This window comes from Engraulis encrasicolus, chromosome 13, assembly GCF_034702125.1.
Source record: "Engraulis encrasicolus isolate BLACKSEA-1 chromosome 13, IST_EnEncr_1.0, whole genome shotgun sequence".
In the NCBI taxonomy this organism is placed as follows: domain Eukaryota; kingdom Metazoa; phylum Chordata; class Actinopteri; order Clupeiformes; family Engraulidae; genus Engraulis; species Engraulis encrasicolus.
This window is the reverse complement of record NC_085869.1, coordinates 51,662,391-51,688,823: the sequence shown is the minus strand read 5'-3', so window position 1 is coordinate 51,688,823 and position 26,433 is coordinate 51,662,391. Positions and strand designations below refer to the sequence as shown.

At 46.1% G+C, this 26,433-nt stretch overlaps 1 protein-coding gene across 1 annotated transcript in view; it reads right to left on the bottom strand.

Annotated features, from left to right (window-relative positions):
- Positions 1-25,180, bottom strand: part of st6gal2a (ST6 beta-galactosamide alpha-2,6-sialyltranferase 2a) — a 104,050-nt gene extending 78,870 nt beyond the window's left edge. The window contains exon 1 of the mRNA XM_063214219.1: positions 25,019-25,180. The gene's annotated coding sequence lies outside the window, so the exon portion shown is untranslated. The remainder of the gene's footprint in view (positions 1-25,018) is intronic.
- Positions 25,181-26,433: the final 1,253 nt, after the last annotated feature.

The following is a 26,433-nucleotide window of genomic DNA, read 5'->3' as shown; positions in this document are numbered from 1 at the left end:
CACACACCATCCAAATACCTGACTCCAGACCTGGGACTCTGGCAATGGATGGATACAGGGACACTGACAGCTTTTTGACTAGGGCCAGGACAAAGTCATTTGAAAGGGCACCCCCACCTCCAATGCGTACAAGGTACCGACAACTGGGTTCCCTATTCTGGGCTCCCATCTCCCTGGGCCTGGGACAACTGACCCCTGACCTGCAAGTCTGAGGGTGAATGGAGACTGCAGTTCAATCGCACACAGACTCTGAGGAGTCGTACTGTGCATCATTGTGTGAAGGGGCTAGAATCACAGTGTTTGCTTAAATATTGGGACATTTTGGTTTTCTTCTACCCCCATCACTCACTGAGTCAGTGCTCATCACCAAACTCACAATTTTTCCATCACCGTCAGACAGTGACAACACCAACATTTTTGTTATTTTGGTGACGAACAACCGGAGAGAGAGACAGACAGACACACAGGCAGGCAGGCTAACACTTGCTGACAAATAAATGTGGCCTGCATGGCAAAGGCAATAAACATCCGGCACTGTCCTAGTGAATGTGAAACTACAGTGAGAGGTCTGCATGCTGACAACAGGAGGGAGGGAAGAGGTAGCTTGCTCTGCGCTCCGCACAGCAACTTTCATGGCTGACATTAACCATCTACGTCTGAGTGAAGGCTGTGACAGCAGACACGTCCCCTGGGCAATCAGATGGACTATGTTTGTTACCGCTGACACGGATAGGCTCAAACAGAGCCCAGAGGACTTGAAAAAGATAAGATAAGCAATTTGAAAGTTGCCGGCGTTCATTTATTCTTCTGCGATAACGTGAAAATATTAACCTTTTCTGGGGACTAGCTCCTCTGAATGTTCATGAAGATAGCAGACAAAAGGTGAGACACGGGCAGGCCAATATTTATTAGCTCGAGACGTTTCTACACTTGCTAAATGTCACTGCATATTCATGCTCTGAATTAAGAGCTGCCTTAGTGTGTTTAATAGGAAACAGCTAAACTAATTACGCTGTTCAGATAGCAAGTGCAAGGTTATTACTACTTTTTATGACACAGAAACAGAGACATAGAAATAAGCTGAGAAGGTGAGGTGATCTTTTTTTTGTTCAGCCAGAGATATGGACCGTGGCTTTGAAATCTTAATTTCTTTTTTGCTGAGATATCCTTTCAATATTAACTTATTCAGAGACTACTTCTTTTTTTAAAGCTCTCAATTACCAGTTGTCTCTGTGTTTAATGTGAGTTGACTTAAATTATGATGCTGTTCAAACCACAGGAGCAAGATATACAATATGGCAATGTATGAATCCATAAAGGTGTGGTGAGTGTTGAGTAGGAACACAGTTTACATGTTTACATTTTATTCAAGGATACAGGGGATAGCTTTGAAAATCATTTTTTCCAATATATAAAAAGGACAGACAGAAATCATAATATTATAGGTAGAAATGAAAACATTGTTTAAAAAACTACGAGTGGCCAAGTTACCGGCCCGTTGCCAGAGTTCCAGTGCATAATAGAATCTTGGGATGAAAGTCTGAGACAATGAGAGCGGGTGGGGATGAAGAAAAAACAACGCCAACTCAGCAATCTGACAAAACCAGGAGGTAAAAACCTGATACGACTGCAATTTATAACAGGTGAAACACCAGCCCAGCAAATACAACTCCAGCAGTATTATCACAAGCCAGAGAGAGAAAGAGAGAGCCACCGCCACACTCAATGAGTCTCACCACAATATCAATACGCTGCGACTAACAGACACAAAATAAAGGTTAGTTATACAGAACAAGAGAGTGGAGGGAGGAAGTGGAGGGGGAAAAAGCGAGTAGAGAATTAAGAGTACGAGAGGACAAATCAATGCAAACAAAACACAAGCTGAACGGAAATTGAGCTGCGTTTCCATAAATTTCCACAAGTAGAGAAGTCTACTCTCGCCCCACACAGTCTGTCCTCAGATTGGTGCCCCTCCGTGTGCATGTGCATACACGCGTCCAGGGCCGCTGACAGCTTTCGCTGGGCCCAGGACAAAGTCACCTGAAAGGGCCCCCTACCCAATACATAGAATGTAATGGGGTCCCAATTCTGGGCCCCCTATCTGTCTGGGCCCAGGACAACATACCCCTTTGCCCCCCTCTGTTGCCGGGCCTGCACGCGCCTGTGTGTGCATTCAGGCAACAAAGGAGAAGAAGAGGAGGGAGAAGAGAGTTCCACCGCAAAATACCAACCCCCATCCAAAAGCAATTACCAGTGTTTACACACCTTCTGCACAGCCAGCCAGCCAGCCAGCCAGCGAGCCTGCGCCGCACCACACTGTGCCGTTCGCACGCAGCCCACCACCTACTACCCGCTCCGCTCCACTCCCACCCCCTCCACGAGGACAGGGGCGGCTAATTAAGCATCCTGATGATGGCCGTCCCTAGTGACGTCAGGCCATGCCGGGCCGTGCTGTGTTGTATAGGGGGAAGGGAGATGAGGGGAGGGGAGGGGAGGGGAGAGGAGAGGATGGGGATGAGAGGAGAGGAGAGGAGAGGAGAGGATGGGGAGATAACGTGACAGAAGAGGAGAGGAGAGGAAGGAGAGAAGAGAAAAGGGGAGGGGAGGAGAGGGCAGGAGAGGAGAAGAGAGGTTTAGGGGAGGAGAGGAGAGAAGAGAGGAGATAACGTGAGATAAGAGGAGAGGAGAGGAAGGAGAGAAGAGAAAAGGGGAGGGGAGGAGAGGAAGGAGAGAAGAGAAAAGGGGAGGAGAGGGGAGGAGAGGAGAAGAGACGAGAGGATATGACAAAATAGGGAGAGGAGCGGAGAGGCGATAAGATGAAGTGCGAGAAGTGAGAAGAGAGAAAATAGATTGAGCTGGCACCAGAGGACCCAATCAAACGAGTGGCGTCTCCAACACCTCCGTCTGTGGAGTCCTCTGGGATGCCCTTGGATAGAATGGAGTGGGCCCAGAAGACCAGGCGGCTGGAGGAGAGAATGAGGTGCATATTTGCAGCACACCTTTTTAATTCAGCAGCTTCTGAGGGATGGCTTTATTTCTTTAATGAACAAAGTCTGTGTGTGTGTGTGTGTGTGTGTGTGTGTGTGTGTGTGTGTGTGTGTGTGTGTGTGTGTGTGTGTGTGTGTGTGTGTGTGTGTGTGTGTGTGTGTGTGTGTGTGTGTGTCTGTGTGTGTGTGTGTGTGTGTGTGTTAGTGGTGTGGATCGGCAATGCCCTCACGATCCGATTCGATCATGATTCGGGAGGTAGTAGATTCGATTCGATTCGATTCTATTAGATCCAATCCGATCTGATACGATCCGATTCAATTCTACAATGCATTGCAATGCATTACATTTCTACTGAACGCAAAGCAAATGTTTAATCAGCCATGATGAGGCAATACAAGTAGTCAGATACTGATCAACAATTTATTGGCCGTTTTCTGTTTCAGTCTGAATCAGTCTTGCAATGTTTTGAAGTGCTTTTATTTAATTTAACATTCATGGAAGTAATTGAAACTTAAAAAAATTGCCGGATCAATTCTGGAACTTCCCGGATCGATTCTGGATCGTCCATGCCCCGCATCGATTCGGATCGCAGAATCGGTCATTGTTGACACCACTAGTGTGTGTGTGTGTGTGTGTGTGTGTGTGTGTGTGTGTGTGTGTGTGTGTGTGTGTGTGTGTGTGTGTGTGTGTGTGTGTGTGTGTGTGTGTGTGTGTGTGTGTGTGTGTGTGTAACAAAAAAAATATTACGGATGAAGGGCTGCAGACTTAAAGATCTCCATTAGCATGAGTTTTTGGTGGCACATTACGTTACGTGTGGGGCATATTTAACACATTGAATGCCACCCATGTGATCATACGTTTTCTGTTACCATGCGCTGAGTGCGAACCCGTTGTGATACGTTTTTCTTTTTTTTCCCCTCCCAATTCTGAAACTAGACACTCTTATTCACTTTCTGCTTGATTTTGGTAAGCTGGTGCTGCCATGTCCTTGTTGCAGCCCAGTCACTGACCCAGCTGCTACTAATTAGCCCATCTCTTTAGCCATGTTATTGAGATCATGACAATAGCAACCTGTGTTGAGCTAAAAGCCAGAAGGAATCTGCTTCTCATAATTATGCCAAAACAAGTTGTGATTTGAAGGGTTTCCATAGAAAACAGTGGGGTCTCTAAGTTTCACATTCAGTTGTCTGTTGTCACATGAGAGAGACCCATTACATAACAGCACTTTTACTTTCATTGCGGGTAGGGCTGTAACGATATTGAATCGAACCAAGAAATCATGATAGTCAGATTCACGATAGGCTACTGTATGTGATGTAAGGAACTGAATCGTGTGTTGAGTGTATCGTCACAGCCCAGAAAATATGGAGAAAAGCCACAAGTTGCACTGTTCTTACTCACATTAAAGACTCTTCTTTTTCTGGTAGAAATTGGGTCTCTTCCACTCCGTGTGCAGCCTACCCTTGCTCTCAGGGGACTTTCACTTTCTTAGCCTGGCCTCTGCAATAGACTGAATGGCCTCAATGGAGTTCTGAAAGCAGTGTCACTCAGGGCACGCGCGTGCGCGCACACACACACACACACACACACACACACACACACACACACACACACACACACACACACACACACACACACACACACACACACACACACACACACACACACACACACACACACACACAGTACCCGGAACATCTAAACTAATCAAAAAAAGGGCCTGGCTTGAGGCTTCTTTCATCCACATCCAAACCAGATGTAAACAATTAGCCAAGCAAGACCGACAGACACCAGTGATTTTCTTCCTTTCCGCCCCACTTTTCTCAGCAAGTCACTTCCTCTCCATCCGTCCACCAGCCACCCTGTTTGATTTTGCGTTTCCCCTTCTGCATCGGCTTCATAGTCCGTGGGTGTGTTTCAATATGCAACCTTGCGTCCTCCACTTGTGCTTGTGGCCTCATGTTTTGCTGATGCCCCACCTCCGTGGAGAAAACAATTAAGCTTCTCTGCTGTAAGGCCTAGCTACAACAAAGCTGGGGGGACTATTCTTCATTCACCATCCAGTTTGCAAATGAGAAAATGACTTTACAATTGAGCTTTTGCAAAATATTGCTGTTGTCAGTGATGTCATCACGACATATTACTTCCTGGTACAAGGCCACAAGCACAAGTGGAGGACGCAAGGTTGCATATTGGAATGCACCCAGTGTCTGCTCCCCTCCCTTCCTCTCTTCCCTACAGCTCTTCTCCTCTCCCTGGCCGCCCCAGCCGCCCCTGGCTTGCACTTGTTTATTGTTCAGATCGGGAACACGGTACATGTGTTCCTAGGAAACATTTCCCCCCACAGGGCCCGCTTGTACTCCTCCTGTGCCGCGCTTGAGTAGAGCTGCGCACACTGCATGGGGAGCTAGCTAGATGGCTAGCTAGCTAATGAAGTGAAAGGCTTTCAGGGGCAGGGTGGAGGTGGTGTTGGGGAGGGGGGAGAGGGTGGATGACGACTCTAAAGGTGAGGTCCAGGGGGCATGTTGTTAGCTTTCAGTTCAGAGTGGAAGTGGTGGAGTGGAGTGTTGTGTTTTTAGTTTTTGAGGGAAGGATGGAGGTAGTGCGGGAGTGGGAGTTCAAGGCGAGGGAGGAGAGGCCTGTGAGCTTTCAAGGCAGGATGGAGGTGGTGGTGGAATGGATGGGTGGGGAGGTGTCTACCAATAGGCATGTTGTTAGCTTTTAGTTCAGGATGAAGGTGGTGCTGGGTTGGGGTTTAGTGGGGTAAGGTGGATCCAGATGTTAGCGTTGAGGACAGGATGGAAGGGGTTGGGTGGGGCGTGTGGATGGGGTCAACCCAGAGACATGTTGTCAGCTTTAAAGGACAGCATGAAGAGGTGGAGTAGAGGTGTGTGAGGAGAACATGGAGGCATGTTCGCTTTCAGGGCAGGGTGGAAGTGGTGAAAGTTTGAGTGGAGTTGGCTGGGGAGAGGAGGAGGGCGCGGAGGCATATTGTTAGCTTTGAGGGCAAGTTTGGGGTGGTTGGGTTGGGTTTGGTTGGAGGTCAGTGGAGTTCAGTGGAGTAGACTGAGGAGAGGAGGACATGGAGGTATGTTGTTAGCTTGTTAGCTTTGAGGGCAGGATGGAGAGTGATTGAGGAGGACATGGGAGACCTTTGTTAGCGTTTGGAAGCAGGATGGGATGGAGGTGGGGTGGGGTGGGGTGAGGAGTGGAAAGGAGAGGAGACGAGAGGAGACGAGAAGAGACGAGAGGAGACGAGACGAGACGAGACGAGACGAGACGAGACGAGACGAGACGAGACGAGACGAGACGAGACGAGACGAGACGAGACGAGACGAGACGAGACGAGGACAATCTGTTGAGTTGAGAGAGGCTACTGGAACAAGAACAAGAAGTTGCAAAGTCCAGCCAGAACAGATCCGGCTTCAATTACAGGGTGGTAGCGAGAGGTGGGGGTGATTTGGGTTCACATTCAGACAAGAGAGAGAGAGTCTTGCTCGTCTTTGTTCAGGGGCAAGGAGTTCACATTCTCTCAACCTGACATCAGACAGACAGGGATACACATACAGAGAGAGCACCACACACACACACACACACGCACACGCACACACACACACACACACACACACACACACACACACACTGTTCTTGTACTTCAGCCAACGGCCAAGGAGAGCTTGTTTCCACCATCTCGGGCGCTGTCAATCAAACTCTTAATCCAAAACCTCAAGCAAAAGCTACGCTAACACAACCGACCACACACATTGCAGACACACATGCGCGCACACACACACACAAACCACACATTCTTTAAACACATTTAACAAGGCTCCCAGCATGTCGCAAAATAAACTCAAGGCAAAACACGTCCACATCCATATCCGCAAACAGTTAAGTGGCACATCAGACACACACACACACACACACACACACACACACACACACACACACACACACACACACACACACACACACACACACACACACACACACACACACACACACACACACACACACACTATATTCCTCCTCCTTTGCCACGCTGCTTTGGAGCCTTCCCAACGTAGCAGCTTTGCATATCCCCCATCCGTGAAGGCAGCAGGAGCCATTCTCTTCCTCTCCTCTCCTCTCCTTCCTTTTCTTCCTTTATCCTTTCCTCTCCCATCCTATCCTCTCCTTTGCTTTCCTTCTTCCCTTCCTCCTGTCCTTCCTCCCTTCCTCCTTTCATTTGACTTCTGGCATTCATCTCCTTCCTATCTTTCGTACCCTTTCGCTTCCTTGACTTTCCCCATCCTTTCCTTTCCTATCCCTTCCTCCTTTCCTTTCCTCCTGGCAGACATCTCCCCAAACCTTCTGGGCTGTCAGAGCAGAAGGAGATTAGAGAGGAGGTGGTGGTGGTGGTGGTGGGGCGTAGGGTAGAGGAGTAGGTGGGGTGGCAGGCAGGAACCAAATCTCTCGCAACCAGATGGGGGGGCTTGGCAAGGCACCGCTTTGCTTTCTGCGACACCCTAGAACCCCAGACATCCTCCTCCTCCTCTTCTTCCACCTCCTCTGTCACATTATAGGAACCAGCCTGGATGGGGTATTATATGGTGGGGTGGCGGGCGGGTGGAGGTGACTGTGTGTGTGTGTGTGTGTGTGTGTGTGTGTGTGTGTGTGTGTGTGTGTGTGTGTGTGTGTGTGTGTGTGTGTGTGTGTGTGTGTGTGTGTGTGTGTGTGTGTGTGTGTGTGCGTGCGTGCGTGTGTCCTGGTGTCACAAAAAAAATCAAAAAGGAGGTCCTTTCTGGGGACCAAATTGTAGTATCCACTAATCCAAGTGTGCTTTTGTCTTGTTTGTGTCATGATAAAACCTAAAATAGTGCCAAGACATTGCTTTACTGCCAGGTTAGGGATGGGTTTAACCTTGACATGGTATGAATTAGCCATACCGTATTACTATAATGGGGGGGTGGGTCCCATAAAGATAGCAATACAAATGTGTGCGTGCCTGTGCATCACGGTCCGGAAAAGGGTGAGGGTACAATGTTGTGGTTAAAAAGAGCCGAATGTACAGATTTTGTAGCGGCTGCCTGCCTGCCCGCCCGCTCCTATGGCATGGACAATGTGCTGAGGCAGTGTGGAAAATCGCCGTAAATTATGCAGAGAGAAAGGAACAGACAGAGTGGACGCATGCGTGCACACACGCGCACACACACACACACACACACACACACACACACACACACACACACACACACACACACACACACACACACACACACACACACACACAACTATGTACACACAAGGAACTATTGTATGCGCGTGTGCACACAGTCTCAAAACCTTATTGAGGAACACACATTTGTACTTGGAAGCGTGCCAGAGTTCCTAGTCCTACACGCATACACACATGTATATGAACACACACAGTCACACAAAAACGCCATAAGTGAACACACACTTGTACTCTGACACACACCATCAGAGTTCACACACACACACACACACACACACACACACACACACACACGCACACGCACACGCACACACACACACACACACACACACACACGCACGCACACACACACACACACACAAAATGACATATTGCATAGCCCTCTCTTCTTCTCCTTTCTTCCTCGTGCTGCATGGCAGCAGGGAAGCGTGAGTGTGTGTCCCCTGTGACAGCACGACATGCCAGGCCTCATTGTTTCCCTGTATGACTTATGGCCCACACACCGCTTCTGCTGCCGCTGCTGAATCAGACGCACGGACACGCACAGACACACACACACACACATACACACACACACAGAGACTCAGACACACACAGACACAGACAGACACACACAGACTCACACACACACACACACACACACACACACACACACACACACAGACTCAGACACACACACATACACACAGAGTGGAAATGTTTTGTCTGCCTCTGACCAGTGCATGTGTCTACCATGCTCACCACACACAGAGTGCTTCCTGTGAATGTGTGTGTGTGTTATGAGGGTGTATGTACTGTATGTGGCTCACCAGCGGGCAAGCAAATGCGCACGCACGCAAAAGCGCACACACACACGCACGCACAAACACACACACATACACACACACACACCTCTTGCTATTGGAAGTTGCAGAACTCACACTGTGTCTCTCACTGTGGCCACTTTCTCACAGCCGTTAGGCTGAGGAGCAATATAGTTTAGTACGACACTGTACCGTTTCACCGTCTCGTCGCTCAGTCACACAAACCTCGTCCTGTTTACAAAAAGCTGCGAAAATGACTGAAATGTGAACATGCTTTCATCAGGGCATGCGCAAGCCATCATGAACAATGAAATATTATGAGCTGTCGGCATATAACACGCAGCTAAAATTATATGACGTGCAAGCAAACAGGGTTGCAGCGCAAACCGCGTCAACCTAACTGATAGAAGCTCGGCTATTTCTCTCACATCAACAACAGCTGATCTGATAACCATCACTGATAAGTATGGGCATATAAACCATACGACTTCATACACTAATAAAGGGCAAACGAGAGTTCTCCCCTCCGCCTCAGCAGCGAGGCAAAAAAAAAAACATGCAAGTGGCTCTCTTGCTCTCAAAAGCAATCTGATGAGTGCTTCCATTTTCAGGCTACTATATCTTTCAACTTCGAGTTTATTCATCGTTGAAGTGAAGCACCTAGTGTCGCGTTGGTCTATTAGAAGGCGTTTAGCGCACTTCCTGATTTTTTCACAATCAAAATAAACCACAACATATCGTGCCAACTAGAACGTGGTTCACGGGTGCAAGCTGTGGCCGTGAGAACATACACTTGCGACATACACTTGTAGTCGGTCACAATTGGTGACTATAATACACATTGCTGGCAGACAGACAGACAGACAGACAGGCAGAGTTCTGATTTCCCCTCTGTGGTGGCAATGGCGTGCAAATGATGCGTGCACAGCCCCAATGTCATGCTCATGATCATGCGTTGAACCCACATCCTGCTTTCATATTCTATCCAGACACAGACGCATGCGATTTACACACACAGAGACACCTAGACACAGACACAGACACAGACACAGACACAGACACACACACACACACACACACACACAGGCTCCCACTTCCCTTTCATATCTGCACTCATGTCACACTCCCATCTGTTTTACAGGATCTGTTGCCCAAGATTTGACACCATCTCCATATCCCTCCCCCTCCTACACAATCACCCCCCCCCCACACACACGCGCGCGCGCACACACACACACACACACACACACACACACACACACACACACACACACACACACACACACACACACACACACACACACACACACACACACACACACACACACACACACACACACACACACACACACACACACACCCTCTTTCCAAAAGACAGGGTGCCTGAAGCCTGAGCTGTGTGTCATCCCCCATGTAGACCATACAGACAGCAGACCTCCCAGTGTTTCCCATACATTGAGGAAACTATGGCGGCCCGCCATAGTTTAAATTTGGCCGCCATAGTTTACGAAAATGTAAAAAAAAAAAAAAAAAAAAAAATTTTTTTTTTTTTTTTACTTTTTTTTTTTTTTTTTAACGATATCCGTTTTTGTTAAAACGATTTGAATTACGATTTTGAATTTCCTTCGCATTTTCCTCCTGGAGTAAATACAAATACATCCTATAGACTCTGTATTGGTTAGATAAGTAGTCCCACGGTAACACAGAATGAGGGGAAAGCATTACAGTTGATTCATGTGTGCACACGTGTAACATCGGGTGAGTAACAGAACATGTGCGCAACGATGCGTTATGACACGCCGATATGCGAGGATCTTCGTCCAAATCGCTAGTCGCATGCATCATCGCTAACTGCGTTTACATCGCGTGCCGCGTGTAAGGGAAATGTTAGTTGTTGACATGTATGGAATTCACTTCAATTTGTGCTGTTTCTTGCTTCAGTTGTGGACAAAACGATTGGCCAAACTCACAATAAAGCCTTTGCTGTGCTACTGTCCCAGAGAGCTGAAAAAAAAAACCCTTCATAGAAGAAGTCACACTTAACAGGGGTGTTAACCAATCCAATGAGTTCTCTCATTGCTCTCTCTCTCTCTCTCTCTCTCTCTCTCTCTCTCTCTCTCTCTCTCTCTCTCTCTCTCTCTCTCTCTCTCTCTCATAGTAGCCTACTATTTACCCATAACAAATGGTGAATTTCTGAGCCCTTTTTAATTTGTAGCCTATACCACTGAAGGCATGATAATGCTTCATCATATTTTAGAAATAGGGCCTATGTGCCTTTTATATACCAAATGTTTATCATTTTGAAATTGTTTCAGTTGTTTATGACTTGTGTATGACTGAAATTATCTCTGCATACTATCAGTGCTGCATTGCTTTGTAAAGATGGGCTATTCAACACACTTTAAAAACACACTGAAAAGATACGGCCATAGTAGCCTACTGAAAACATTTTGTTCATAATAATGGTGATTAATGAATGGTGGTCTTAAATTTTCATACTGACATCCTTGAATTTGACTTGGTAGATCACGGCAGACCATCAACTTCAAAAGTAGATCTTGGTTAAAAAAAGGTTGGGCACCCCTGCTATAGAGAGAACCACAAGTGCTTGAAAGACAGGGATCAAAAGCCTAGTCAAGTTGTTGTAGTTTACTTGGGTTTGGGAGCAATATAAAAAACCTTCAGAGAAGGGGCAGTTGGGATGAGTTTACTAACACTCCCTAGGCTTTGTTTTACAGTTGTAATGAGTTTGGTGACAGACCTTCATTGACACAGCAGAGGAGACATCGGGCTGCATATAGAAATTAATGTGTAATGAATGTGAATATAGACATAAATGTGTAATATGTTGTTCAGCCCTTTTAATGGGAGGAATTTGGAAAAAAACTGGCCCTGTGACCAGCACCCCTCATGTAGAATGTGTACGCCTACAGATATGTGTGGGGGAAAAGGCATAGCCTACCCTCTAAGACCCTTTTTGTCTATGCGTTAACAATTTCACAGTGCTCTTAAATTCTTATCTCTGCTCCTATTTTGTTTTATTATTGTTTTCCAGACCCCTGCATGAGGGACGAATGAAACTGTGTTGTAAACAGAAATTATTCACTGTACTGCATTTTTTGACAATGACAATGTACTACTATTGTACTACTATTATACAAGTCATGGGAAAAATCTTATGTAGCCTTATTTCTCAAAATATAAATGGCTGAAATATAGGCCCAGGCCTACAGTTTCTCCATGCGCCAATGTCATACTGTAGTCATTGTTTTGCCGTTTTGCATTTACGTTGCAAGAATACAACCCCCCCCCCCCCCCCCCCCCAAAAAAAAGGCCGTGTGAGAAGACCCAACCCCCCCCCACACCCCCCCCGGACAAAATAAAACCCCGGCTGCCCCCATAGTTTCCAAAATTTCTGTGGGAAACACTGCCTCCACCTGGCTGGGAAACAGCAGGCCAACGCAAGTGCACACACACACACACACACACACACACACACACACACACACACACACACACACACACACACACACACACACACACACACACACACACACACACACACACACACGCACACACACACACTCACACACAGACACACACACAAACGCACGCACACACACGTCACACACACACACACACCAGACCCCGAGCTTATTATAGCAGCCACCTGGACATGCACGGAGCACCTGGTGGAGACTGGCTCTCTACCCCTCCACCTCTCCCCTCCTCTCTACCCCTCCACCTTTGTACTCCTTTCCACCTCTCCCCTCCTTTCTACCCTTCCACCTCTCCATCTTTCCCCTCCACCTTTATACTCCACTCCACCTCTCCCCTCCTCTCTTCCCCTCCACCTGTCCCCGTCTGCCCTCCTCTCTACCTCTACCCTCCACCTTTTTCTACTACTACACCTCTCCACTCCTCTCTACCCCTCCACCCCAACTCTCCTCTCCTCTCTACCCCTCCACTCCAGCTCTCCACTTCTCCCCTCCTCTCTGTTTCATTAGGGATGCAGATATCACCAAAAAATGGATATGCGATAATAGCATGCAATATCTCGAAAACAATATCTAAAAAATATTTTGAAAAATAGGAAACGTTTTACTGTACGGTACAGTAATTACTGTGTACTTTTTGCATAACAACAGGGTAACAGAGAGCAGTTACATGGTATCTAATGGGTAAAAGGGGGTAATTACAAAGTAAATACTACGTAATACACATGTCTCAAGAATTACAACAAAACTACTGCATATTTTCTAATCATCTAATCATCTATCTTCTCTGTTACCCTGTTGTTACCCAATTAATGGTATTTACTTCGTAATGAGGCCTACCTCATTTTTACCCGTTAGATACCATGTGGCTTTGGTCACGGCGGGCTTGTTGCGCATCTGTTGATATTCAGCTAGTGATTGGAATGTTTTACTTGTTGGCAATAATTAAATCATTTTCGCGATATGCATATCACCACTCTTGATATCGCACTTTCCATACATTTTTGATATTGTGCAGCCCTCTATCTCTCTCCATTACACCTCCACTACTCCTCTCCGCACCTCTCATCCCTTCCACCTTTCTCGTCCTCTCCACTTCTCCCCTAATCTCCTCTTCGCCTCTACACCCCCCCCTCTCTCTCTGCTACACCCCCACCCCTCCTATCTTTTCCATTGCCTCCCTCTTCCCTCCGCTGCCCCTCCTCCCTTCCTCCTCACCCCTTCCTCTCATCTCTGCCCCCCTCGTTTTCGTTGCCCTCCACCCCTCTTCCTCTTCTCTGCACCCCCCATTTCTTCTCTCCACACCTTTCCACCCCTCCTCTCCTCTCCTCGCCCTACCACCACCCAACGTCCACACCTGCTCTCCGCTACCCCTCTACACCTCTTCTGCTGCTGCTCCTCCAACACTCTCTCCACTCCTCCTCCTCCCCCTCTCCGCTGCCGCGCCTGGGAGGTTTTAGGAGGGAGCAGGGGTTGTAATTACAGGAGGACCGGACACGTCTCATCGCGGGGCCTCTGACAAGCCAGGGCAAGCAAGCCACCCTGCCTGAGCCGAGACGAGACGAGCCCAGAAAAGAAGGGAGGAGGAGGGTTCAGCTGACATAAACCACCCCTTATACCCCCGTCTCACACACACACACACACACACACACACACACACACACACACACACACACACACACACACACACACACACACACACACACACACACACAGATCCTAAAAAGAAAACGCTTCCACATTCCTGGTCCCACTGCCAAAAATTGCCCTGGGAGTCATCTAGGGCTTGTGTGAGTGTGTCTCTGTGTGCGTGTGTGTGTGTGTGTGTGTAATGCGTGTGGCAAAAGGGTAACTTTCACCTAATTGGTACACAAGCCTGACTAATGGTCATAATTAATCTAACCTTCAGGCAGACACATATCAGGGAGCATTGACAGGCCAAAGATAGCCCAGTCCAATAAACGCGACTCTCCCTCCATGCAGAAATCTTTCCCAGTGGGCGTGAAGGGTGAAGGCAAGGGAGAAAAAAAGAAAAAAGAGACCGTTTCTTCTTCTCAGAGGAAAGAAAAAAAAGTGTCTGGGCCGCGCTTCAGAATCAGCTGTCAAGTCCTTAACAACAGAGAGAAAGAGGCCCACAGTGAGAAGAAAAAAGAAAAAAGAAAAACGGAAGGGAAAAAAGTCTACTGTGAAGGACGTCTTTGACAGATCGGCGGGCGGCGGCAGCGGCAGCAGCGCTGAGTACTATGGGAAATCTTTCGACCGGCCGTCCGTCCGCGATGGGAGGGGACGTGATCGCTCGTGTCGGGGATGGCTGATGGGAAATTGCTATTGCGGTGCGGTGCAGCGAGATGTCGTGCCGCTGTCCCAGGCTGTGCGACGTGCCATACTATGTGACCTTCACGGTCGCATCCCAACACCCCCTCCCTCACCCTCACCCCCACTGACAAATTACCCAAAGGCCCCAGCTCAATGACATCCTTTCAATTCGGCTAACATGAGAACAAAAACAAAAAAAACGACCATAAAAGTCTTGTGAGCTGGATGAAAGAAAAGACTTTAAAGTCCTCTGAGCTGTGTGACAAACAGTGTTGTGGTCAGGTCAGCGACAGTGGTTGTTGTGCCTTCGCACGAAACAAGTCATCATTTCAGAGTCTGCTCTTTTGATTATCTGATGAGGCTGAGGAGGTTCTTCCTGTGTAATGAATCTAGTGCACATCTTTGCACGCTGCTGCTTAGCAGCTGATGCACGATTTGTGACTCACTAAACAGGCCTTAATGTCAGCACTATCGAGGGGAATGGATTCCTTTGCAAAATTCAAATGACTTAAATGCTAAATAATCAGATGTCAGCTGAAGAAAAACAAAACTCTATCCTGCTTATCCTCTTTGGTGAAAATAACAACTTAATATTCATCAACCACAATCACGGCTTATGCTTAGACACAACAGCATATCCACATTTCTGTTGTACAAACACTAGCCCTTCACAAGCCTCAAGTCCTTCTTACAGGACTTGAGAGAGCGCCACAAGTGTTGTCCGCAATTACAATCAAGATCGTTTGTGCTGCTTATTTAACCGGTCATTTAATTGTGTGGATTGCCCATAGCGGGGGCAAGCAAACACAACACAAACAAGTCTCTCTCTCTCTCACCCACACCCCCCCACACACACACACACACACACACACACACACACACACACACACACACACACACACACACACACACACACAGACCTAATAACCCCAGCCGTATGCCAGAGTGAGCGGCAAACAGGATTAGAGATAATTGCGTTTGAGCTCTGAGCATGTGGCTACAGGCACTTGTTGCACCCACTGACCAGTATGGGGCGGGAGGCACTCTGGTCAACTGACAGGCCAATTATTCCAAACAGAATAAATGAATTAATTAATCAATCAGTTAATGAAACAATGAATTACCAAACACTTCCAAAATAAATGAAAACAAAAAAAATATATCCAAATCAAGCATCTAATCATAACTGTCACTTGACAGTGGTGGAGAATATGATTAGAATTAGTCCTTGATTATTATTATTACGGTTATTCAGTCTCTGTTTTATTGATCGTTAATGTGCATATCACTGTATGTATAGTCATTCTTCTCCTTCTTGGAGGTCCTCTTAGACGCACGGTAGCACGTTTGGAGCCGTCAAATCTTCCCCGGTCTATTCAATCAAATACCAATTTGATTTGAAATTCTTCTTGTCCAGTCCAAACTGCGGTTTAAAAAAAAAAAAAAAAAATCTACATCAGTCAATGCAGGCAAAAAAAAAAAAAACTCCTCTGCACACACACTGTGTCCTCCCAAATCTTTGTACTGCAGTGTTTCCCATACATTGAGGAAACTATGGCGGCCCGCCATAGTTTAAATTTGGCCGCCATAGTTTACGAAAATGTAAAAAAAAAAAAAAAAAAAAAAAAAAAAAAATTAACGATATCCGTTTTTGTTAAAAACTTGAATTTCCTTCGCATTTTCCTCCTGGAGTAAATACATCCTATAGACTCTGTATTGGTTAGATAAGTAGTCCCACGGTAACACAGAATGAGGGGAAAGCATTAGGAAGTGACCGTAAGGGTATTACAGTTGATTCATGTGTGCACACGTGTAACATCGGGTGAGTAACAGAACATGTGCGCAACGATGCGTTATGACACACGCCCGATATGCGAGGATCTTCGTACAAATCGCTAGTCGCATGCATCATCGCTAACTGCGTTTACATCGCGTTCCGCGTGTAAGGGAAATGTTAGTTGTTGACATGTATGGAATTCACTTCAATTTGTGCTGTTTCTTGCTTCAGTTGTGGACAAAACGATTGGCCAAACTCACAATAGAAAGCCTTTGCTGTGCTACTGTCAGAGAGCTGAAAAAAAAACCTTCATAGAAGAAGTCACACTTAACAGGGGTGTTAACCAATCCAATGAGTTCTCTCATTGCTCTCTCTCTCTCTCTGTCTCTCTCTGTCTCTCTCTCTCTCTCTCTCTCTCTCTCTCTCTCTCTCTCTCATAGTAGCCTACTATTTACCCATAACAAATGGTGAATTTCTGAGCCCTTTTTAATTTGTAGCCTATACCACTGAAGGCATGATAATGCTTCATCATATTTTAGAAATAGGGCTATGTGCCTTTTATATACCAAATGTTTATCATTTTGAAATTGTTTCAGTTGTTTATGACTTGTGTATGACTGAAATTATCTCTGCATACTATCAGTGCTGCATTGCTGTAAAGATAGGCTATTCAACACACTTTAAAAACACACTGAAAAGATACGGCCATAGTAGCCTACTGAAAACATTTTGTTCATAATAATGGTGATTAATAAATGGTGGTCTTAAATTTTCATACTGACATCCTTGAATTTGACTTGGTAGATCACGGCAGACCATCAACTTCAAAAGTAGATCTTGGTTAAAAAAAGGTTGGGCACCCCTGCTATAGAGAGAACCACAAGTGCTTTGAAAGACAGGGATCAAAAGCCTAGTCAAGTTGTTGTAGTCTTTACTTGGGTTTGGGAGAGCAATATAAAAACCCTTCAGAGAAGGGACAGTTGGGATGAGTTTACGAACACTCCCTAGGCTTTNTTTTACAGTTGNAATGAGTTTGGTGACAGACCTTCTTTGACACAGCAGAGGAGACATGGGGCTGCATATAGAAATTAATGTGTAATGAATGTGAAGACATAAATGTGTAATATGTTGTTCAGCCCTTTTAATGGGAGGAATTTGGAAAAAACTGGCCCTGTGACCAGCACCCCTCATGTAGAATGTGTACGCCTACAGATATGTGTGGGGGAAAAGGCATAGCCTACCCTCTAAGACCCTTTTTGTCTATGCGTTAACAATTTCACAGTGCTCTTAAATTCTTATCTCTGCTCCTATTTTGTTTTATTATTGTTTCCCAGACCCCTGCATGAGGGACGAATGAAACTGTGTTGTAAACAGAAATTATTCACTGTACTGCATTTTTTGACAATGACAATGTACTACTATACAAGTCATGGGTAAAATCTTATGTAGCCTTATTTCTCAAAATAAATGGCTGAAATATAGGCCCAGGCCTACAGTTTCTCCATGCGCCAATGTCATACTGTAGTCATTGTTTTGCCGTTTTGCATTTACGCTGCAAGAATACACCCCCCCCCCCAAAAAAAGGCCCGTGTGAGAAGCCCCCCTCCCCCCCCCCCCGGACAAAATAAACCTCGGCTGCCCCCCATAGTTTCCAAAATTTCTGTGGGAAACACTGTACTGTATTTGCCCCGAGGGCTTTTTATCCATGTACTTTCATCATAGACCTTTTTATCTTTCATCCGAGTTAGTCCGACCTTTAAAAGGTGACTTAATTCGCAGCGTTGAGTAATGCATGACAAGTGGGGTTCAGACAATGTGATTCCCGCTTGTGAATTTGATTAACTGGGCCTTCCTCTCCTCCCACATAGAGAGGGAAGAAAAGGGGGCAACTTCAAAAGACTTCACTTCTTCCAGCGATGGCAACAGTTCATATTGGCTCTCCGCTTGCATCGGCTTGTTGAAGGTGAACGAACGGCTGGCAACTCGGCTGTCCTGATGGTTTAAATGCTCACTGGCAGTGTCAGCGACACCGCGACACACACACACACACACACACACACACACACACACACACACACACACACACACACACACACACACACAAATATTCACTTGTGTGCATGTGTGCACAAATATGCACACAAGCACTTGCAAATGCTCGGTCAAACACACTTGCAAACGGGAGTGCTTTGTGGGCACACACCGGCACTAACACACACGCACGCCACACACACTCACTTTGCAAATGTTCGTTCAAGCACACTTGCAAATGTGAGTGATTTGCGTGCACACACCGGCACACACACACACACACACACACACACACACACACACACACACACACACACACACACACACACACACACACACACACACACACACACACACACACACACCAGAATACAGCAGCCGCCAACTGAAATTACACCCTGTACCTCCTGGGGAGCATTGCGGAGCTGAGCTGAGCAGAGCAGAGCATAGTAGCGGCCGACGCAGACACTTGACAGGCCATAAATGCAGCGAGCAGGATGAGCAAGGCAAGCAAGCAGGCGGGGGCCGCTGCCGACGCGTCAACGCGTGTATCCCACTCTCCACTCCACTCTCCCGTGCCGTGCAGTGCTGCAGCACACCGGACAGGACAGCCATTCCTCATCCCCAGCAGACGTACCAGTGCCACTCTCCCATTGAGCACGGCACAAAGCGGTGACAGAGGGGAGAGTGATAGCCGGAGAATTACTGTGTCGGATGTGAGCGTATGACAGACTGTGCGTGGTGTGTGTGTGTGTGTGTGTGTGTGTGTGTGTGTGTGTGTGTGTGTGTGTGTGTGTGTGTGTGTGTGTGTGTGTGTGTGTGTGTTTGTGTGTGTGTGTGTGATTGTGTGTGTTTGTGTATGTGCTTGTGTGTGTGCATGCAAGCCAGGGAGTGAAAGTGATTGAGTGAGGGGAAAGACAGGCAGACAAAGAGACAGACAGGCAGACCGACAGATGGGAAGACAAGCACAGACAGACAGAGAGAGAGAGAGAGAGAGAGAGAGAGAGAGAGAGAGAGAGAGAGAGAGAGAGAGAGAGAGAGAGAGAGAGAGAGAGAGAGAAAGAGAGAAAGAAATGGTGCTAAAGCGAGACAACCAGAGAGAGAGAGAGTGAAAAAAATCAGATGTTGTTTGTATTGTGAGCATGTATGCATGTGTGTGTGTTTATGGAAGCCTCAGATGAAAGCCTCTTTACAGTGACTGACAAAGTGAGTTGAAAAACAGTAGTCCTTCACATCATATAGTGTTCCAATGTGGAGCTTCCCAACATCAGCACTCTAATCTGTTAAGCATCAGCTGCAATGGAACTACAGAATCTTAAAAAAAAACTTCCTCCATAAAATGCAATGTAAGCATTAACCAGCCCGAAGGACTTCCACGGACTAAAGCCTAGATAAAGCGCTGTCTTGTGGCGCGGCTAAAATGTAAGCTTTTTTCCCCCAAGGAAAGCCAGATCTGTTGCAAGGGAGAGGATCACTGTATGGGTGACCACAGATTCGCATACGGTTACACAACACAAACACAAATACCAAGACAAAAGACAAGCAAGCACTGTTTGGAGCATGCGTCAAGAGTTATAACTCTTAAGGCACGAATAGAACAAGTGCGACATGAGCAAATCCAGCGATGTCAGTAATTGACTTTGTATAATAGACAAAAGCGATTCGGACGACAAGAAGTGATTCGTATGTCTTGTGCGACAGTTTGTAGTTGCTCCAGCGAATATTATACAAATTAGCCATGATGCGATTCTGTGACAGTCACCACAGCCAATGGGAATGTTGGAATGCTTATATTCTGCTTTTAACGGACAAACTCTGTCGATTCTATCGCTAGCATCGCTCCAGCTGCACAGCCTAGCGATTCTCTATCGCTTGATCTTGTCGCGGCCTGTGAATTCACTCGGTTATGTGTCAAGTCATTCTGTGGTGGCTATAGTTGTCACAAAAAGCTGCATGTGAATATGCCATACAGGCATATCTAGCCTCGAGAAGATGGCTGTGGTGGAGTGTTTGTAGATGTCTTTTAACGGACACCTTATTTGACAGTGGACACACCCACAAATATCCCAGAGGTCAGAGGAAGACCTCAATATAGTCCTTCATACTAGAGATGCCCATACAGGGAGGTCATGGGACAGCGGTTTGGGCATCAGACTTGTAGTCCAAAGGTTGCCGGTTCAACTCCCAACCCGCCAGGTTGGTGGAGGGAGTAATTAACCAGTGCTTTCCCCCATCCTCCTCCATGACGGAGGTACCCTGAGCATTGGTACCATCCCTTCACACAGCTCCCTTGGGGGGCCATTGGGGTTGTCCCCTTGCGCGGGTGAAGTATAAATGCGATTTTGTTGTGTGCGGTGTGCACTTGTGTGCTGTGGAGTTCTGTGTCACAATGACACTGGGAGGTGAAACTGTGGCAAATGGTGAAACTGAAAGCACCTGTCTCGGTTCTGCTCAATATTTTCCATTAGATGGTCAAATCTTATTCCAGTTCTACCTAATTCAGTCTGCTTGGTCAAACACAAACCAGCATGTGACATACTCCTTGACCATGCTCCTTTCACTTTTTGTTCCCGCACTTCTGGAGTTTGTGTGCAGGGTTGCCAGATGACTGATCATTTCCAGGCCAAAAAATCCCCAAAACCACCTGGATGCCCAAAATCACACCCAATTCGAACTGAATTTTATTGTTTTGTATTGATTCACCATAAATGTACAGAAAAACCCACCCAACCAGTTTGTTTTTAATCCTAAACAGCATAACTGGACGGAAAACTGCCCAATCTGGCAACATAGTTTGTGTACACTCTCTGTGAGTATAACCTGAACAACTTTCAAGTTCCACATACACCAGAGACCCCGAGTGATGTATTGTGCCTCTGGTGTTTCTAGGTTTGAGTGCATGCAATGCAACAGCCTCCAAATGAAAACTCCAGGTTCCATGAGGCCTGGCATACCTCTGGAATCAACCTGGATATTGCTGTGGGTACATTTCAATATGCACACTCCCGTACTCCACTTGCGCTTGCGGCCTCGCCCCGCCTCCTCGTCCCACCTCCATGGAGAAAACAATAAAGTTTTCCAGCTGTCATCCTAACCAGCCACAATAACTTTTGGGGGACTGTTTTTCATTTACCATGTCAATTGCAAATGAGAAAATGACATTAGAATTGTGACTTTGCAAAATATGGAATTCATTTTCTGTCATCAGTGACATCATCATGAGGTCACAGGCAGGCCAGTGAGCAAGGGAGGACAGAAGTTCGCATATTGGAAATCACCCTCTATGTCATCGGTCTGTAGCCATGGGCTATGCATTTACAGGGAGCTTGCGGAAATATTGCAAAAGGTACAATCACAAGCCTCTCCGATTAAGGGCTCCTATGTTTCCACAGGAAGAACAGTATCCCAATACACAGTACATACTGTGCAGTAAAGGACATAATGAAAACAATGGTTTGTGCCTAGGGTTCATGACATAACACAAAGACATATCATAGTGACGGGCACAAGGAAGTAAACAGTTAGCCTTTGGCAGCATGGCCTGGGTGGAAATTGGCCCAAGTGCTTCTTTCCCCTATCCTTAACAGTCGCCACCAACTTCTCGGGAACTAAGCAAAGAGATTTGTCCTGGGCTGGTGTACGGCTCATTGGTCAGCAAAACCCCCCAGTAAGTGACTCCATCATGCTGTGCACACAAGGGAGGAGAAGGAAGTAGGAGGAGAGGAAAGGAGGGGTGAACAGAAAGAGTCTAGCAATCTGTCCAGGGGGTGCAGAGAAGCATTAAAAGCAGAAGTAGCGCGCTATAGGCCTAAGCTGCAAGTCACTTATCTATCAAACACCATTTACGTGTCACGGAAACAAACACCCAACTGAGGAAAAGGCATTGTCTTGGTTTTTATTTGTTATGATTTTACAAAAGGGGCTACAAGCTCTCTCATTGTCATTGTGTTTGCCCTGTATCAGGGGTGTCGTACAAGGGGATAAAGTGTGACTGAGTTACCAGGGCCCCATGTATATAGGGGGCCCACATAGTGTCTGATTGATGTATGATATATGGGGGGGAGGGGGTCTATTGGATCTGATCGTACATAGGGCCCACAATTTGCTGTTACGCCCCTTCCCTGCATATAGACCAATATCTGAACATATAATAGGCCTAATGCTTTCCCTATTTCAGTATGTAGGCCTACAGTGTTTTGGGGACCATGCTGGGGTGATACCACACATAAAAATAAATGGAAAACGAATTGAATTGACAAGCAACTGAAAAGAGCCTACGAATACCCCTTCAGTTACTATCTAACAAGTCTGGTCTAACGCAACATATTACTTTTTAAACACCACTGCTATGTTTGAGACATATTTAAAGGGGTTTTCATGTTAACGGTGTGAGTTCTCTGTGTGACAAAGAGGCAGTCAGTCAGGATGGAAGCACTGCTGCAGCTTTAAGTGTAATGACTACGTATATATATGGATAATGAATGTACATGTGTAGGCTTAATGAAAGAGTTGAATAGTTAGTGGGAGATACAGAAATAACATTTAAACACACAGTACACTAAGCACTTTTGTGAAAGGCTGTATGCGGATGGGTTTCACGACCAAATGCATGGCCAGGTTTCTCCGAATTGGTCAATCAGCAAACGGGAGATTTATCTGAACCATAAAACCATGATTTTTTTTTAAAAAGACGTTCTTTTTATCGGTGGAAATCTATATAATGATGAAGAAATGCCATTTCCATTTTGGCAATCCCCTTTCAAATAGCATGCTGTGAGATTAACCTCATCCTGTCTCGTGACAGAGATCTGGAGATGTCAAACATTGATACACAGTATATAAAAACTGTGTGCATTCAAGACTGCACAAACGGACACAGTATGCAGGTAGGCTATGCCATCAAAAGTGCAAAAAGGGTATGACTAGAAAACTGCCATGTGCACACGTATTACAAATAGGATATTACAATATAGGCCTGATGCGATTCTTAGGAACTGAGGAAGGAGGCATGTCTCATCACTTGTCTTCAGGCAGCTCGGCTCTGTTTATGGTGACATGCCAATCTCACATGTCTGAGGTCAGCAGTGGGATACACTGGTTATTTCAATTCCCCAAGAAAGTGGCTGCTTGGTAGCAAAACCACGAAGCAGCTCAATAAATGTCTTTTCACTCCATAGTGATGATCATCACATTCACTGGTAATACATATTTGGGATACATTGGGAAAACATCTCCATTTTAAAAAGCAATGGGTCATCACTGAATCATTTGGAATTATATCCCCGAACTTGTTTGCAGAGAAATAGAAACACAACTATAATCTTGCCTAAATTAAAAAGGAAATAGGCTACAATACAAATAAATGCACTGAAGATGCAAAGGAAACGCGCCAGACAACCAGAGAACACTTATGGGGGTCTAGATCTCTGCTGTTTCTTGTAAACTACTATTACAGTTCCAATTTAGTAGTGCCAGACCAACATGATGTTAAGTGTTGACTGTTTTCATGCTGTCACTTTGCCTGTCTGTAGTACACTAAATATTCAGTGAGAATGACAATAGAAAGACTTTCATCTACATATAAAACGCGCGTTTAGGGTTAAGCCCAAAACTACCTATACTGACCGCTCAAGCCATGGAAATACAAAAAAGCGGTAACCGAGGTAATCTGAAGGGACATGGCATGGCCAGTCCATTCTTAGCAGCCCGTATTGAACTGCCCTTCAAAAGCAGTTGGGACTGGATGAATAGCGAACAGTCGACACTCCATACCATACCCACAATTCGCGCCACACACAAAACTAATTCAAGGATTTCTTCGTCGCCCGTGCGTAACCGACTGGGGTTTCCACTATAGTTTGTTGGACACGGCGGAGAGCGTAAGTCAGACTGATACATCTCTGCTAATTCGTCGTAATGTTTGAGCTTCAGACTTCCCTAACGAGTTGTAACTGGTCACGAATGCAATAAGATCAAGACATTGGCTTATTTCACGAATCCCCAGATGAATATGTTTTAGGTGGTTGTAGAATAACGGGCAACACATTTTATACGCTTACGGGCGGTATAATCAACCCCCCATAAAACAGGCTGATGTTCATTTAGGTTACAACACGATATTGCGACCCGAGTCCTCATTACAAATTCATACACCAATTAATGAAACCGATGTATCCATGTAGTGCACGTTCACAGAAGCTTAACGAAACAAATGAAAAGATGCAGTAGGCTATTTGATTGCAATCAAAATCGCCTGGTACATCTGAGCACATCGGTCCCATCGGACATCAAACGGTTTGGAGACGGCTTTATACCCATATCGTCTACAAATCTGAGGGAGGCGAACAATGAAATAACCGTCTCTGAGGAGAAAAAAAGAACATCTTACCTGCGAAAATTAGACCGCCATCACCACCATTCCCAGCGAAGCGTTCGTGCAGTAACAAATCAGGCTGTTGTCTGTGTTGATGGGGTGCTTGCAATAGACATGCCTCCACGTTGGACTCTTTTGATAAGTAAAACACCACGAGTAGTAGCACACCACACTCGCTCTCTCTCTCACAGCATCGTCACATTGTTGTTAGCCCTTTTCTTCCAGCTGCCTCTGCTGCGTGTATTGGGGTGGGAGGAGCTAAGGTGAAGCGCACTGGCAGCGGCGCTACAACACGAGACTGTGTTGCAAACTCCACTGTGCCAAGCGATAAATTGCTCTTCTAATGACCAAGGATGGCATTGCATTCTGTGCCCGACGGGATGTTGAGAGCATCCTAAAGAATCTACCATAGAGACAAGAAAAATCCACTGGACTGTGGCTATGTGCTGTGGGCTTTTACATTTTTTGTGTGTGCTGTGTGTTTTTAATCGCTCTGTAGCTATTATTCCTTTCCTTTGTAAAAATCAATCTCATCTACATGAATAAAAATTAAACATCTGACAGTGTAGGCCTATGTCAGGTTAAACAAAAATACCCTAGGCTACTGCAGTAGGCTCTAGTGTTCTGTCTCCAAACTACAGTTGGTGTAATGAATCGGTAGCACTGTTCAGCCATGGATCATAAATAATACAAGTCCCTGTGCTTCAGTGGTGCGAGTCTTGATTGCAGCCTCTTTATGTAACATAATACTAGGCTTGCAGAACAGACAGGGTGAGGAGTTCACGAATGGTGTTTTTGGTTTTCTCCACTGTGTCCATTACTTGGTCTGTGCTCTGTGCAGAGACAAGCACCTCAAAGGTTATGAGCGAGGAGGTCAGAGATCATTAGGCGTTTCAGTAACTGGGTGAGGAGTGACTGCATGTTTTCTGACACCACGGCGTGATACCCTCTGATTCAGCCTTCATCAAATATGAATGAGTCAAAGGGGAACTTCCTAGCCCATCAGGTCTCATCAAGAGCAAAGAGCAGGCTTCCAGCTATTTCTAAATTAAGATCATCACTAATCTAGCTGTTATTATCCAACATGCTTGTTTTGCAAAAAAAACATGTCTTAATGAATTAGCCCCAAAGCTTTGGTTAGATAGGTGATGTGGATTTCATGTACAGTAGCCTTTCTGCACTACATTTTGGGTAATAGGTCTGGCTATGTTGTGTGTTGATGGTTGGTTGTGGCATATAATATTATCTTGGCCTGCCTACACACCCTGAAGTATTAGCCTTGCATCATGGGTTGGTGTAACTGAGTTGTTCCCAAGCAGTCCGTTCCCCTCGTGTCTCAAACTCGCCACCTCCTAGTCAATGCATCTGTTCGGGTATGGGAGGCACAGCACGATACCACTGAGCTAAAGGACTAGTCCTATTGCTCAGCG